This window comes from Ovis aries, chromosome 18 (assembly GCF_016772045.2).
Source record: "Ovis aries strain OAR_USU_Benz2616 breed Rambouillet chromosome 18, ARS-UI_Ramb_v3.0, whole genome shotgun sequence".
Lineage (NCBI taxonomy): Eukaryota > Metazoa > Chordata > Mammalia > Artiodactyla > Bovidae > Ovis > Ovis aries.
In genome coordinates this window covers 37,584,521-37,600,212 of record NC_056071.1, presented here as the reverse complement: position 1 = coordinate 37,600,212, position 15,692 = coordinate 37,584,521, and the positions used below count along the sequence as shown (strand labels likewise).

The 15,692-nt window shown below is 38.2% G+C and overlaps 1 non-coding gene across 1 annotated transcript; it reads right to left on the bottom strand.

Moving 5' to 3' along the window:
- Nucleotides 1-408: 408 nt before the first annotated feature.
- Nucleotides 409-533, bottom strand: LOC114109249 (U6atac minor spliceosomal RNA). The gene has a single exon (XR_003585927.1). It is a non-coding gene; the product is annotated as a U6atac minor spliceosomal RNA (small nuclear RNA).
- Nucleotides 534-15,692: the final 15,159 nt, after the last annotated feature.

Genomic DNA, 15,692 nt, shown 5'->3' with positions numbered 1-15,692 from the left:
CTGCATCGAACCTGGACTAGTGATTCGTTTCATATATGATATTATACATGTTTCAATGCCATTCCCCCAAATCATCCCACCCTCTCCCTCTCCCACAGAATCCAAAAGACTGTTCTATACATCTGTGTCTCTTTTGATGTCTCACATACAGGGTTATCGTTACCATCATTCTAAATTCCATATATATGCATTAGTATACTGTATTGGTGTTTTTCTTTCTGGCTTACTTCACTCTGTATAATAGGCTCCAGTTTCATCCACCTCTTTAGAACTGATTCAAATGTATTCTTTTTAATGGCTGAGTAATACTCCATTGTGTATATGTGCCACAGCTTTCTTATCCATTCATCTGCTGATGGACATCTAGGTTGCTTCCATGTCCTGGCTATTACAAACAGTGTTGTGATGAAAAAACAGTGGTTAGATGCCATGGAGTAGGTGGCAATGCCTTAACCGATTGCGTGTTGTCAGGCTTGAGAGCCTCTTCCATCCTTGCAAGGGGAGTGCTAACCTTCTCTCCTTTCATACAACACTTATGCCATTACTGATTCATTCATTCATTCATTCTACAAACTTTTAGATTATCTATAGGAAGCATTGTGCTCTTATAGAAGGGTTCTTTGTGTGCTAGTCATAGGTAAGTGAAGTGTGAAGTAGTGAAAAGAATTGCTCAGTCAGTTCCAACTATTTGTGACGCTATGGACTATAGACTGCCAGGGCCTTTTGTCCATGGTATTCTCCAGGCAGGAATACTGGAGTGGGTAGTCCTTCCCTTCTCCAGGGAATCTTCCTGACTCAGGAATCGAATCAAGGTCTGATGCACTGCAGGTGGATTCTTTGCTAGCTGAGCTACCAGGGAAACCTAGTCATAGATAGTTCAGTTCAGTCGCTCTGTCATGTCCGGCTCTTTGTGACTCCATGAATTGCAGTACGCCAGGCCTCCCTGTCCATCACCATCTCCCGGAGTTCACTCAGACTCACATCCATCGAGTCAGTGATGTCATCCAGCCATCTCATCCTCTGTCGTCCTCTTCTCCTCCTGCCCCTAATCCCTCCAAGCATCAGAGTTTTTTTCCAATGAGTCAACTCTTTGCATGAGGTGGCCAAAGTCCTGGAGTTTCAGCTTTAGCACCATTCCTTCCAAAGAACACCCAGGACTGATCTCCTTTAGAATGGGCTGGTTGGATCTCCTTGCAGTCCAAGGGACTCTCAAGAGCCTTCTCCAACACCACAATTCAAAAGCATCAATTCTTCGGCGCTCAGCTTTCTTCACAGTCCAACTCTCACACCCATACATGACTACTGCAAAAACCATAGCCTTGATTAGATGGACCATTGTTGGCAAAGTAATGCCTCTGCTTTTGAATATGCTATCTAGGTTGGTCATAACTTTCCTACCAAGGAGCAGGCGTCTTTTAATTTCATGGCTGCAATCACCATCTGCAGTGATTTTGGAGCCCAAAAACATAAAGTCTGACACTGTTTCCCCTGTTTCCCCATCTATTTGCCATGAAGTGATGGGACCAGATGCCATGATCTTAGTTTTCTGAATGTTGAGCTTTAAGCCAACTTTTTCACTCTCCACTTTCACTTTCATCAAGAGGCTCTTTAGTTCTTCACTTTCTGCCATAAGGGTGGTGTCATCTGCATATCTGAGGTTATTGATATTTCTCCCGGCAATCTTGATTCCAGCTTGTGCTTCTTCCAGCCCAGCATTTCTCATGATGTACTCTGAATATAAGTTAAATAAGCAGGGTGACAATATACAGCCTTGATGTACTCCTTTTCCTATTTGGAACCAGTCTGTTATTCCATGTCCAGTTCGAACTGTTGCTTCCTGACCTGCATACAGGTTTCTCAAGAGGCAGGTCAGGTGATCTGGTATTCCCATCTCTTTCAGAATTTTCCACAGTTTATTGTGATCTGCACAGTCTAAGGCCTTGGCATAGTCAATAAAGCAGAAATAGATGTTTTTCTGGTACTCTCTTGCTTTTTCCATGATCCAGCAGATGCTGGCAATTTGATCTCTGGTTCCTCTGTCTTTTCTAAAACCAGCTTGAATATCTGGAAGTTCACGGTTCACGTATTGCTGAAGCCTGGCTTGGAAAATTTTGAGCATTACTTTACTAGCATGTGAGATGAGTGCAATTGTGTGGTAGTTTAAGCATTCTTTGGCACTGCCTTTCTTTGGGATTGGAATGAAAACTGACCTTTTCCAGTCCTGTGGCAACTCCTGAGTTTGCCAAATTTGCTGGCATATTGAATGCAGCTCTTTCACAGCATCATCTTTTACGATTTGAAATAGCTCAACTGGAATTCCATCACCTCCACTAGCTTTGTTCATAGTGATGCTTTCTAAGGCCCACTTGACTTCACATTCCAGGATGTCTGGCTCTAGTTGAGTGATCACACCATTGTGATTATCTTGTTGTGAAGATCTTTTTTGTACAGTTCTTCTATGTATTCTTGCCACGTCTTCTTAATATCTTCTGCTTCTGTTAGGTCCATACCATTTCTGTCCTTTATCAAGCCCATCTTTGCATGAAATGTTCCCTTGGTATCTCTAATTTTCTTAAAGAGATCTCTAGTCTTTCCCATTCTGTTCTTTTCCTCTATTTCTTTGCATTGATTGCTGAGGAAGTCTTCCTTATCTCTCCTTGCTATTCCTTGGAACTCTGATTTCAGATGCTTATATCTTTCCTTTTCTCCTTTGCTTTTCACTTCTCTTTTCACAGCTCTTTGTTAGGCCTCCCCAGACAGCCATTTTGCTTTTTTGCATTTCTTTTCCATGGGGATGGTCTTGATCCCTGTCTCCTGTACAATGTCACGAACCTCCATCCATAGTTCATCAGGCACTCTATCTATCAGATCTAGGCCCTTAAATCTATTTCTCACTTCCATTGTATAATCATAAGGTATTTGATTTAGGTCATACCTGAATGGTCTAGTGGTTTTCACTACTTTCTTCAATTTAAGTCTGAATTTGGCAATAAGGAGTTCATGATCTGAGCCACAGACAGCTCCCAGTCTTGTTTTTGCTGACTGTATAGAGCGTCTCCATCTTTGGCTGCAAAGAATATAATCAATCTGATTTCAGTGTTAACTATCTGGTGATGTCCATGTGTAGAGTCTTCTCTTGTGTTGTTGGAACAGGGTGTTTGCTATGACCAGTGTGTTCTCCTGGCAAAACTCTATTAGTCATATCTATTAGTCGTAGATAACTTATTGCTAAATTGTGACATGGTAACATTTTGCAGATAATGAAACAAAGAGAATTTTAGTAACTTCTTCAGTGTCACAGAGCTTGTAGATGAAGGATTTGAGATGCAGAACAGGAAGTTTGGTTCTAGAGCCCATGTATTAAACTACTATATTGTTTTTCACAAAATTCATAGTGTTGTATGGCCGTTTACTTCTCTGGTTCCAGATAGCACTGTTATGTTTCTGAGGGAAACATATATATAATTCCATCAGGAGACTAAAACATAAGGGCAAAAAAAGGAAGGTCTTTTGTTACCTGTTACATATTTCATAGCAACTTATCTTGGGCCCCAGAATACTGCTTATTATTTATTTTTAAAATTATTTTGTTATAAAGCATTTGGAAATGCTATATATGGCTGATCAATTACTGTAGAATTGGTGTTATAATACTATTTGATTTTTATTAGTATTTAAGATACCTCTGTATGTGACTGGGTAGTAATATAATTTAAATTAAAATATGAACAAACAAGGTTATTTTGATACTCAGCATGGTTATTTTGGGTAAAAGGGATAAATACAATGCAGTTAGAGTTGTAAGATTTTATTGTTACCCATAACATTTGGGTAATGATAAGCTCATTCAGAATTCTTCAGAAAGAGAGATATGGTATATCTGAGCTATATGCTCAACAATAAGGCGGGCAAATTTCCTAATATTCACAAGGACATGATGACTGAAGTTGACTTGGAAGATTACCTCATAAACTTTAATATGATTTTGGAAGGGCAAACTCTGTCCTCCTAAGGTCACTGTAGGGTTTTTTTTTTTTTAATTTCATTTTTAATGGAGAGATTTACTGAGATATAATTCACAAACCACACAATTCACTCATTTAAAGTGTGTAGTTTGGGCTTCCCTGGTGGTCCAATGATCAGGAATCGCCTGCCAGTTCAGGGAACACAGATTTGATCCCTGGTCTGGGAAGATTCCACATGCAGCTAAGCCACAACTACTGAGACAGCACTCTAGCACTTGCATGCCTGGAGCTGATGCTCTGCAAGAAGAGAAGCCACTGCAAAGTCTTGCTACCACAGCTAGAGAGTAGCACCACTTGCCACAACTAGAGAAAGCCTGCACACAGCAACAAAGGCCCAGCACAGCCAAAAATAAATAAATCTTCTTTAAAAAAGTGATGATTTAATGGTATAGTCAAAGCTGTGCACCCATTGGCACAATCAATTTTAGAAGTTTCACACCCCCTCCACCAAAGAAACCCTGCACCTCTTAGTCATTGCTGTCCCCCACCCTCCCTTATGCCTCCACCTCCGACAACTATTACCTTTTTTCCACTCTATAGATTTGCCTATTCAGACATTTCATATACATGGAATCATACAATAGGTAATCTTTTGTGCCTGGCATCCTTCGTTAGGCATAATGTTTTCAAGGTTCATCCACATCGTAGCCTGTATCAGTTATTCTTTCCTTTTTATGGCCTCGAAATTCTGTTGTATGGATATGTCACATTGTATTTACTTACTCATTGTTTGATGGGCATTTCAGATGTTTCCAAGGTCACTGTGGTTTTAGCACACAGCTGTTTTTAAGATATGTGCTTTGTTTTGATGGATATAGGGTCTCATTACTAGAAATTAGAATCTTCAAATGACTGAGATGAAAGAGACCCTAAAGTACTTGAGATGGAAAATAACCAGGAACTTTTCTTTTAATGGCAGGAGTAATCTCATAGCCCAAGCCAGCAAGAAGCTTTTACTGTTTTCTCATCACTATATTGAATGTACTTGTAACCTATAACACCTTTTGAAATTAATTCAATACACTAAGTTTACTAAAAATCAAAAAATAAACAAAAAGTCTGTCATAATTTGGGTATCCTGGATTGGGAATCCTATGATTATTTCCAACTGGTCCAGGGGTTTTGTTTCCCAGGTGTGTGCATTCACGCCTGTCTGCTACATGGCACTGTGACAGCTCACGCTTGTGGGAGCCCTGACTTGGTTTTTGCTGAACAGGGGTTTCAAGTCAGTGTTTAAATAAAAAAGTTTTCTATTGAGTTCTGATCTATCAAATTATAATCTTCATTTGTTTTAGACTCAGGACAACACTATAAAGCCAATCCATAATTTAGTTCATCTACAGGACCACTTTTTCTTTAGATAAAAGTTTGTTTTAAAATTGATTAAGGGGCTTCCCTGGTGGCTAGTGGTAAAGAATCTACCTCCAGTGCAGGAGATGAGTTTGATCCCTGATTCAGGAAGATCCTACATGCCTTGGAGCAACTAAGCTGGTTGCCACAGCTATTGAATCTGTTCTCTAGAGCCTGAGAATTGCAACTACTGAAGCCCACATGCTTAACAGCCCATGCTTTGCAGTAAGTGGCCACCACAATGGGAAGCACTCACACTGCAACTAGAGCAGCTCCCTCTTCCCACAGCTAGAGAAGAGCCCATGAGGCAACGAAGACCCAGCACAGCCCAAAATAAATAAAACTGATTTAGTTTTAAAAAGGTAGTACAGAGAGCTCACATATACCTAGTTCAGTTCAGTTCAGTCGCTCAGTCGTGTCCGACTCTTTGTAATCCCATGAATCGCAGCACGCCAGGCCTCCCTGTCCATCACCAACTCCCAGAGTTCACTCAAACTCAATGTGCATCGTCGGTGATGCCATCCAGCCATCTCATCCTCTGTCGTCCCCTTCTCTTCCTGCCCCCAATCCCTCCCAGCTTCAGATTCTTTTCCAATGAGTCAACTCTTCACATGAGGTGGCCAAAGTATTGGAGTTTCAGCCTCAGCATCAGTCCTTCCAATAAACACCCAGGACTGGTCTCCTTTAGGATGGACTGGTTAGATCTCCTTGCAGTCCAAGGGACTCTCAAGAGTCTTCTCCAACACCACACTTCAAAAGCATCAATTCTTCAGTGCTCAGCTTTCTTCACAGTCCAACTCTCACATCCATACATGACTACTGCAAAAAACCAAAGCCTTGACTAGATGGACCTTTGTTGGCAAACTAATATCTCTGCTTTTGAATATGCTATCTAGGTTGGTCATAACTTTTCTTCCAAGGAGTAAGCATCTTTTAATTTCATGGCTGCAGTCACCATCTGCAATGATTTTGGAGCCCCAAAAATAAAGTCTGACACTGTTTCCACTGCTTCCCCATTTATTTCCCATGAAGTGATAGGACCAGATGCCATGATCTTAGTTTTCTGAATGTTGAGCTTTAAGCCAACTTTTTCACTCTCCACTTTCACTTTCATCAAGAGGCTTTTCAATTCCTCTTCATTTTCTGCCATAAGGGTGGTGTCATCTGCATATCTCAGGTTATTGATACTTCTCCCAGCAGTCTTGATTCTAGCTCATGCTTCTTCCAGCCCAGCATTTCTCATGATGTACTCTGCATATAAGTTAAATAAGCAGGGTGACAATATTCAGCCTTGACGTACTCCTTTTCGTATAGTATATGCCATCAATTAGCATCTTGTATGGTATTTGACAGTTAATGAACCAATATTGATATGTCACTACTAACTGAAGTCATTACTTTATTCATGTTTACTTACATTTTACCTAATGTCTTTTTCTTTTCCAGGATCCTTATATTTAGTTGTCGTGACTCCTTAGATTCCTTTTGACTGTGATAATTTCTTAGACTTTCCTTGTTTTTGATGACCCTGACAGTTTTGAGGAATGCTCATCAGGTGTTTTGTAGGATGTCACTTAGAATTTGTCTGAGGAATTTATTGTAATTAAACTCAGATTTTAGGAGGAAGATCACAGAGGTAAAGTGCCATTTACATATTATATCAAGGATACATACTTTCAATGTGGTTAATTACTGTTGATGCCCTTGATCACCTGGATGAGGTACTGTTGTTAGGTTTCTCCACTGAACACTTTTTAAAAAAAAACTTCCCCAGTTTGTTCTGTATTCTTTGGAAAAGAGTCATAATGAGAAACCCACAATTAAGAAAATCTTTTGCATGGGAGATTTGTCTATTTTATTTATAGAATCATTTATATATTAGCATGGATTCATGAACATTTATTTTATACTTTGAGCTATAATCCAGTACTATTTTTTTTGTTGCTCAAGTTGTACCACCAGTTTTGGCTATTGGGAATTATTCCAGTTGGCTCCTAAGTCCCCTTGACATACCCCCATCATTGTCTGTGTGTGTTTTAACACACTCATTTTTTTTTTTTTGGCAATACAATATACTCTATCTAGTCTCTCTTTGTATATTTCCTGCACAGCTCTAGAATCAGCAATTTTTCCAAGCACCTCTGGTTCATTTCATTGGGGAAAAGAGTTAGACCAAGATCTGGTTACTAGTTACACTCATTGCTACTGGGATATCATTGCTTTTAGACTCTTTCAGCTGACAGGCAATATACTCTTTATATATCTAATATCTAATTATATATCCAATATATTCTAACTATATAGAATATATCTGATTATGTATAATCATGTTATATATTATTATTAGTATTATAATAGTATATATAATTAGATATATGTTATATATCAATATAATATTACTTATTAATATTCATATATTATTAGATTTTAAAAGTTGATGCTTCCAATCTGATCCATTACCACATGAATCACTGTGGCCTTTTCTTGCTTGTCTACAATTTCTCATTCCAACAGTGAGAAATCTGTCTCTCACCATATACCACCCGCTTATTTAATTATTTAATATCAGCATGTGTGTGTGTGTGTGTAGTGGTTTCAGAATTGTTATCCCATATCAGTTTATAATCTGGTTATAGTATTTACCTACAATTCCTTTTGTTTTTAGTCTTGAAGAGTCAACTCATTTCTGGCTCCTTATGTTAGCATTTCCCTTCTTCAGTGAGATCACCTCATATATTTTAAATCTAGTTAGATCTCTTTCTGGTTACATTCTGCATCCATCTTTTCATTCCCTGACTTCCTAGTTTTTTGTTTTTAATTCTCACATTGTTTTACTCTGCTCTGTAAAGTTCTATAGGTTTCACAAATGCACAGTACCATACATCCCCCAGTACAGTGTCATACAGAATATTTCCTTGACCTAAAAATTCTCACCTATTCACCATCCTCCATCCCACGGACTGCTTTCCAAATTACACTTTTCTGTTTCCAACTAGAATTTTTCTCTTGAAATATTTTACATGTAAAACTGATCTAGGTCTCATTTTCTTTTATGTTACAATTGATAGTTTAAAAGGTGTATGTGTATATATACACACACATGTATGTGTGTGTAACTGTGTATCACTATTCACTTCCTTGTTTATGTGTGTGTATATATATATATTCATGTGAAAACCAACTAACTTTGGGGTCCAGGGTTCCACTAATAAGAAACTAAAAGATGAAAGATGCTTAATGTGTTATATATAACCATACTAATCTCTTATTTTATGTTCTATATTAATGCCATAGGGTATGTTATATTTTACCATGCCATTCAATTAATCTTTTTAAAAGTCTTACAAATTGTGGGAAATCAATGACCCTCAATTTGTGGCTAAATTGTTAATGCTAGATGTTTGGTAGATGGTTTTTAGCAAAAAATACAAAGTAGCTGAAAGAACAAAAACAAAATGTCTGTCATTTATACAGACATTTATATCAAATTTTCTTTATATTCTAATTTGGCTTAGGAATTAACTTTTTAAGCTTAAATATAAAAAATTTTTTGCATTATTTTTTTTTACTGACACCAGGAAAATGTTTGTTTATAGAACAAATGCAGTTTCCTTAAAACATTTTTAAAACATACAAAAGTTCATGTTTTATAATGATATTAGGGTTTCTTTAGGTAGGAGTTCTGCATTTCAGAGGATCCATATGTGACACAAACAGTGAACAATTGAGAGCACTAGCTGATAATGATATGATCATTTTTGGCAGTCTCTATGTATTTCTGGCAGAAGTGTAGTGATACATTAGTCATTTTCACAGAGAAGATACTAGTCCTTGCCAGTCTCTTATTTGAGGTACCATCTGCACCTTTTTGTCAGTAAATTCAAAGAGAAAATATATCCATTGATGGGTACTATTTCTATTTTTTAATCATTGTTTGAAGCAAACTATACCATTCTTAGAGTATAACCAATACTACACATAACTGAAATTGTGCCTGGGGATCCTTTATTAACTATTATAGAATACCTGTCTCAAAATTGCTCCAGTAAGTTTTAACATTTCAATTTAATTTAAATTGTTCACAACGTACTGTCATTCTGGAACTCTTGGTTAAACGTAAGAGGAGACAATGAGTTCTACTTTTTGCTTCATTAATCATGGAGCAACTCACTTGACCTTTATTGTGGTTCCTTCATCTGTAAATATGATAATAAGGACACATGGTATTTGAAAAAGTGGGCTATAGTTCTGTTAAGGTTAACAATTATAGAGTCAATCTGACCTTGGAAGTTAATTATAACAGTATGGATGCAAGCTTTCAAAATTTGCTGACTAATTCATTTTTAAGTCCAGGTCAATAAAATAAATTATACACAGCTTATAAACTCTTTGAACACAGGGGTCATATTTTACTGATGTTTACTCATGGTAAACACTCAGATATTTCTTACGTTGAACAGAAATACAGATGGACTAGTTAGAATGACTTAAAAGAGAAGCTTCTGAAATGGTCAAGGAGACGAATTGACAGACGTGTATTGGTGTAAAATAAGGTTGAGAAGAATGGTGTCTCACTGTTGCTATTTTACAAAGTTAAGAAACTATTACTGACTCCCAGATAATTTGAGAAATAGTGTGGTTTTTCTAAATTGGTTAGTTGTCATCGTTCAATGACATTGTTCAACAATAAAATGTGTGGTTCAGAATAATGAGTATCACTTAACTAAAAAGAAACTAATGATAACTAAAATCTGTTGAAAGGTTGCTTTGTAAAAGGCATGTTAAATATTTTACCTCCATTATTTCATTTAATCCCCAAATGAACCCCCAAATGATAGCCAAATTAATACAGCCCTTACTTCCATTTTGCCAATGGATAAACCAAAACCTAATATGCTTTTGTACTGTAATCCACCTTGTAGTGAATAGCTTTAAGAGATGTGTGTGTGTGTGCGTGTGTGTGTGTGTGTGTTAGTTGCTCAGTCGTGTCCAACTCTTTGAGATACCATGGACTGTAGCTCACCAGGCTCCTGTGTCCATAGAATTCTCCAGACAAGAATACTGGAGTGGGATCTTCCAAACCCAATGAGCTTTAAGAGATACATCTGATTTATTATAGGTGCCTGAGTATAACTGTAACTTACTCATGTACATGTGCTAGTGATGACGAATAGATGAAATATTGAGAAATTGTAATATCCTCTTAGCTAACTACAGTTGACAAGATAGGTACTCTGGCATTTTAGATCATAACAGTATGGTATGCATTTATAATCTAGGACCTCATTTACAGCACACCTCTTGATTACTGGTGATTTCTCTATTATCTCAAGTGGCCAACTTCTATTTCCAATGCCTAGAATAAATTATTGGGGAAGAAATTTATTAGATAGATCTGGTTGTCCACATACTTAGAGAATAGTTGTTTCTCTTACCACCTGTATAAGCAGTGACTCCTATAGGCTGTTCAGATGAGAGTCCCAGAACATCCTGAGTTTGGAATGTCTCACAATGGATTCATTTTAGTACATACTGTACATTCATTTTAGTACATTTGGGTCTGTAGTTGGAAAAGCATACATTGTTGGGTGGACCTTTGACCAATATGTATTTTTTGCTATTCAGTTGATACAGAATTCTTGGTTATCTAATAAAGGCAAATGAATTTTACAAAAATGTTGAATATGACAAAACAAAAATGGGTGAATAGAAGCAACACAAATTATATTTGACTCACTCCCATAACTTTGTATGTTTGAATTTATGTTCCTTAGTTGGGTGTGTACAGTAACACCAGAAAATACTAGAAAGATTTCCACAACCCAATTTTATTTGGACTGAAAGAGAGTCCAAGAATTTGGATAAGGTCAGTATCATAGGATAGATAGTAGTAACTACTATTCCTAGTTCTGAAAATGAAGTTTGAGTGAAAAAGATTCTATGTCTTCCAAATTAGAGTTGATCCTGGGTAAAATATTAGCATGAATGATATCTCCTGTGTAATTATATTTTTAATATAGACAGATTATATATAATGTGTGTGTATATATATATATATATTCACATGCACATAACTATAGTTAAAACCCAGAAGGCTTTACATGGTTCTAGAGACATACATCCGTTAGAGTTTACCCCTTGTTAAGTCAGAGGTAGGTACTAGCAATATTTCCTCTTCCAAAAATACCCTGGTACTGTCCTTATCAAACCCAGTGATGTGATTGAGGGTAACTCCTTGATTCTGGCATGACCTCTATCCCAAGTGGATTTCCTGTTGTTAAGAATCATGTGCAGATGTACAAACCAGGGTACATTAAATGCACTTCCTCTTCATCTTTCAAAAAGGGGTTAAACCTAAGCACAGTTACCCACCACAACCCCCCTTCTGAAATCCAAAGCCGCAACAATTAACTGTAGGTACAATAGTACAGTAATATCATCCATATTCAGCATAAACCTATATTATAAGCCTAACAAATAATGTGTACTCCTAAATCTCATGGCATATTCTATAATTTTACACACTGTTCAAACCATTATAGCTTCTTAAAGTTACCTGTTTGACTTATAAAATCGTCCACTGATACTTTCTCAAAACTACCTTATAGTAAAGATGAGAAGTCATAGGACATTCTTCTTTATAACATTACAGATAAGCGTGCATACAGCTACAAATACAGTACCTTGTAGTGAGGTGGATGAACCTGGAGCGCATTATACAGAGTGGAGTAGATCAGAAAGAGAAAACTATGGTATATTAATGTATCCATGGGAAATCTAGAAGATATCTATAGAGAAGAAATGGAGATGCAGAGGAGGGACTAGCGGACACAGCGGAGGAAGGAGACGCTAGGACCGGCTATGAAAGCGGCGCTGACACGTGTATGCTATCATGTGTAGAACAGACAGCTAGCGGGAAGCTGCTGATAACACAGGGAGCCCAGCCCGGCGCTCTGTAATGACCTAGAGGGGTGCAATGCGGGCGGTGCGGGGGAGGCTCAAGAGGGAGGGGTATAGACAGTTATGACTGATTCACATTGACGTATGGCAGAGACCGCCACAACACGGTAAAGCAACTGTCCTCCAATAAAAGAAAAAGCAGTACTTTGTAATCAGGGGTCATTCTGAATTCCCCTTGTTAGTACATAAATTCATGTCTTGCCCAATGTTCAAAATTCCACCAGCTCTGTGTCCCTTCTTCCATTCAGTAACCCCTGCAAAATTCTCCTTGTAGCCCTGGAGGAAGGCAACACCTTTTCACTACGATTCTCAAGTTTGGAATGTATTTTTGAAGAAAAAGGTTCATAGGAGATAGCTGTGGTTTAATTGTCGAGTTGAAGAAATAAAGTTTTCCTGTTGTGAAAAAGCCTATGTAATTTCCTGTGTTTACATGTCTTTTGAACTATTTATTCTACCCAATTTATTTAACCATTATTTTGGCTCTCGAGCTAGACCTCCACCATCACATATATATTCCTTAAGTCCTGGTGTGTTACTGGCTTCCATAAAAACACAAGAGAGACAAAGCTATAGTATATAAGACTGATTTTTCAGAAGTACAAGCAGGAGCATTTCCTTAGAGACCTTACTTTGATGTTTCAACAGTCTATCTTCCCAAGAGAAAAATATAAGGAGGATAGAAAGAACAACAACAAAAAATTAATGAAGCAAAAAAAGGGTGAGAGGGCTTCATATTGATAAACTGTAAGTAATGCTTCAGGTAATAATGAATATTTTCCAATTATATTTTATCATTACTTAAGACAAATTTTTAATAAGATTTTATATCCAAGTTCAACTTACAGTAATTTACTATACTTTTTATTCACCTTAAAGTATGTAAAGATTGATTGTTGCATGAGAGTAATTTTAGAGTAGAATGACGTTTGAGAAAAAATTCAAAGGACAAAAACTAAAATCTTATTATATACTTTTGAAGATCCTAAACCAAAGATTTCAGTCCAGATAATTTACTTTTGGGGACAGAGTCAAGATGGCAGAGTAGAAGGATGTGAGCTCACCTCTTCTTATGAAACACCAAAATCAACTTATTACTGGACAGCCATTGATTTAAAAACCCTGGGACCAACCAAAAAGATACCCTACATCCAAAGACAAAGAGGAAGCCACAGTGAGATGGTTGGAGTGGTGCAATTGCGTTAAAATCAAATCATATGCCCACAAACTGAAAATTAATTATATCATAAAAGTTCTCAGCAGGAGTGAAAGTTCTGAGTTCCACGTCAGGCTTCCCAGCCTGAGGGTCTAGCATTGGGAGGAGGAGCTCCCAGAGAAAATGGACTTGAAAGCCAGCAAGACCTGATTGCAAGAATTCCATAGGACTAGGGGAAACAACTCCATTCTGAGAGGGCACACACTGATCTGATATACATTAGGACCCAGGAAAAAAGCAGTGCTTTTATGAGACTGGGCCAGACCTACCAGCTAGTATTGGAGGGTCTCCTGCAGAGGCAGGAGATGGCTATGGCTCACTGTGGGGACAAAGATCTTTGTAGACAGCTGTAGTTCCAGGGAGTACTCATTGGCTTGAGCCCTGCTGGAGGTTGCCATTTTTTCCCTCAAATCTGGCTCCACCCATCAGCCAGTGAAGTCAAAGGGCATCGTTGGTTAACTGGAGGAAGCTTAACAAGATATCAGCCCCTCCTAATGGAAACCCCCACCAGTTTTGTAGAAATGGGAACCCAAAAGTCTGGGTATGCCATAGTTAGTCTACATGAAGTCATAGAAGCCAAGGCCCTGTCACCCCAGACATCAGCCCAGAGGGCTGAACTAATTGCATTAGTGACAGCTCTGCAATTAGGGAAGGATAACAAATTAAATATTTTTACTGACTCTAAATGTGGGTTCCACATACTAATGCTGCCATTTGGAAAGAAAGAGGAATGTTAACTGCTAGACCCCCCCCCCCCCCAGAAAACATAAAGATTTGATTCTGACTCTTTGAGAAGCAGCACAGCTTCAGATCCAGGTAGCAGTAGTCCACTGGAGGGGCCATCAGAGGAATGGAGGTTTTGTGAGCCAAGTTAACATCAAAGCTGATGAAACTGCAAAACAGGGATCTGGATTGCAGAAATCTGAACAAGTGATGGCTCTACTGATTGCTCTCCTCTGAGCTCCCTGGCATTCCCCAGTATTCCCCACAGGAACAAGAAAATGCAGAAAAATGGGGCTATGAGAAGCAAGTACAGGGTGGTATAAAAAGGAGGATAAGTTTCTAATCCCTGAGACCCAACAATGGACACTCACTGAGAGCTTACCTGATGCCACCCATTATGGGAGCAGTGCACTATGGGACTTGATGCGAAAAGGTTTTTACAGGGAAGGGGTTTAAAGCAGTAGGCCCCAATCTTTTGGACACCAGGGACTGGTTTCATGGAAGACGCTTTTTCCACAGATCAGGGAGGTAGGACTGGGAATGGTTTTGGGGTGATTCAAGGGGATTACACAGAAGAACTATACAAAAAAAGGTTTTAGTGACCCAGAAAGCCACAGTGGTGTGGTCACTTACCTAGAGCCAGATACCCTGGAATATGAAGTGAAGTGGGCCGTAGGAAGCATTACAACAAACAAAGCTAGCAGGTGTGCTGGAATTAGAGCTGAACGATTTAAAATTCCAAAATATTTTGCTGTTAAAGTGTTGCATTCAATATGCCAGCAAATTTGGAAAACATCAATGGCCACAAGACTGGAAAAGGTCAGTTTTCTTTCTAATCCCAAAGAAAGACAAGGTCAAAGAATGTTCAAACTACTTTACTATTGTGCTTATTTCATATGCTAGCAAGGTAATACTCAAAATCCTTCAAGCTAGGCTTCAACTGTACATGAACCGAGACTGCTTAGATGATTAAGCTGGATTTAGAAAAGGCAGAGGAACTAGAGATCAAATTGCCAACATCCACTGGATCATAGGAAAAGCAAGGGAATTCTAGAAAAATGTCTGCTATTACTTTAATGACTACACTAAAGTCTTTGACTGTGTGGATTACAACAAACTGTGGAAAATTCTGAAAGAGATGGGGATACCAGAACACCTGACCTGCCTCCTGAGAAATCTGTATGCAGGTTAAGAAGCAAAAGTTAGGACTGGACAGGGAACCCCAGAGTGGTTCAAAAATGGGAAAGGAGTACATCAAGGCTGTATGTTGTTACCCTGCTTATTTAACTTTAATGCAGAGTACATCATGTGAATGCCAGGCTGGATGACTTATAAGCTGGAATGAAGATTGCTGGGGAAAATATCAACAACCTCAGATATGCAAATGATACCACTCTAATGGCAGAAAGCAGAGAGGAACT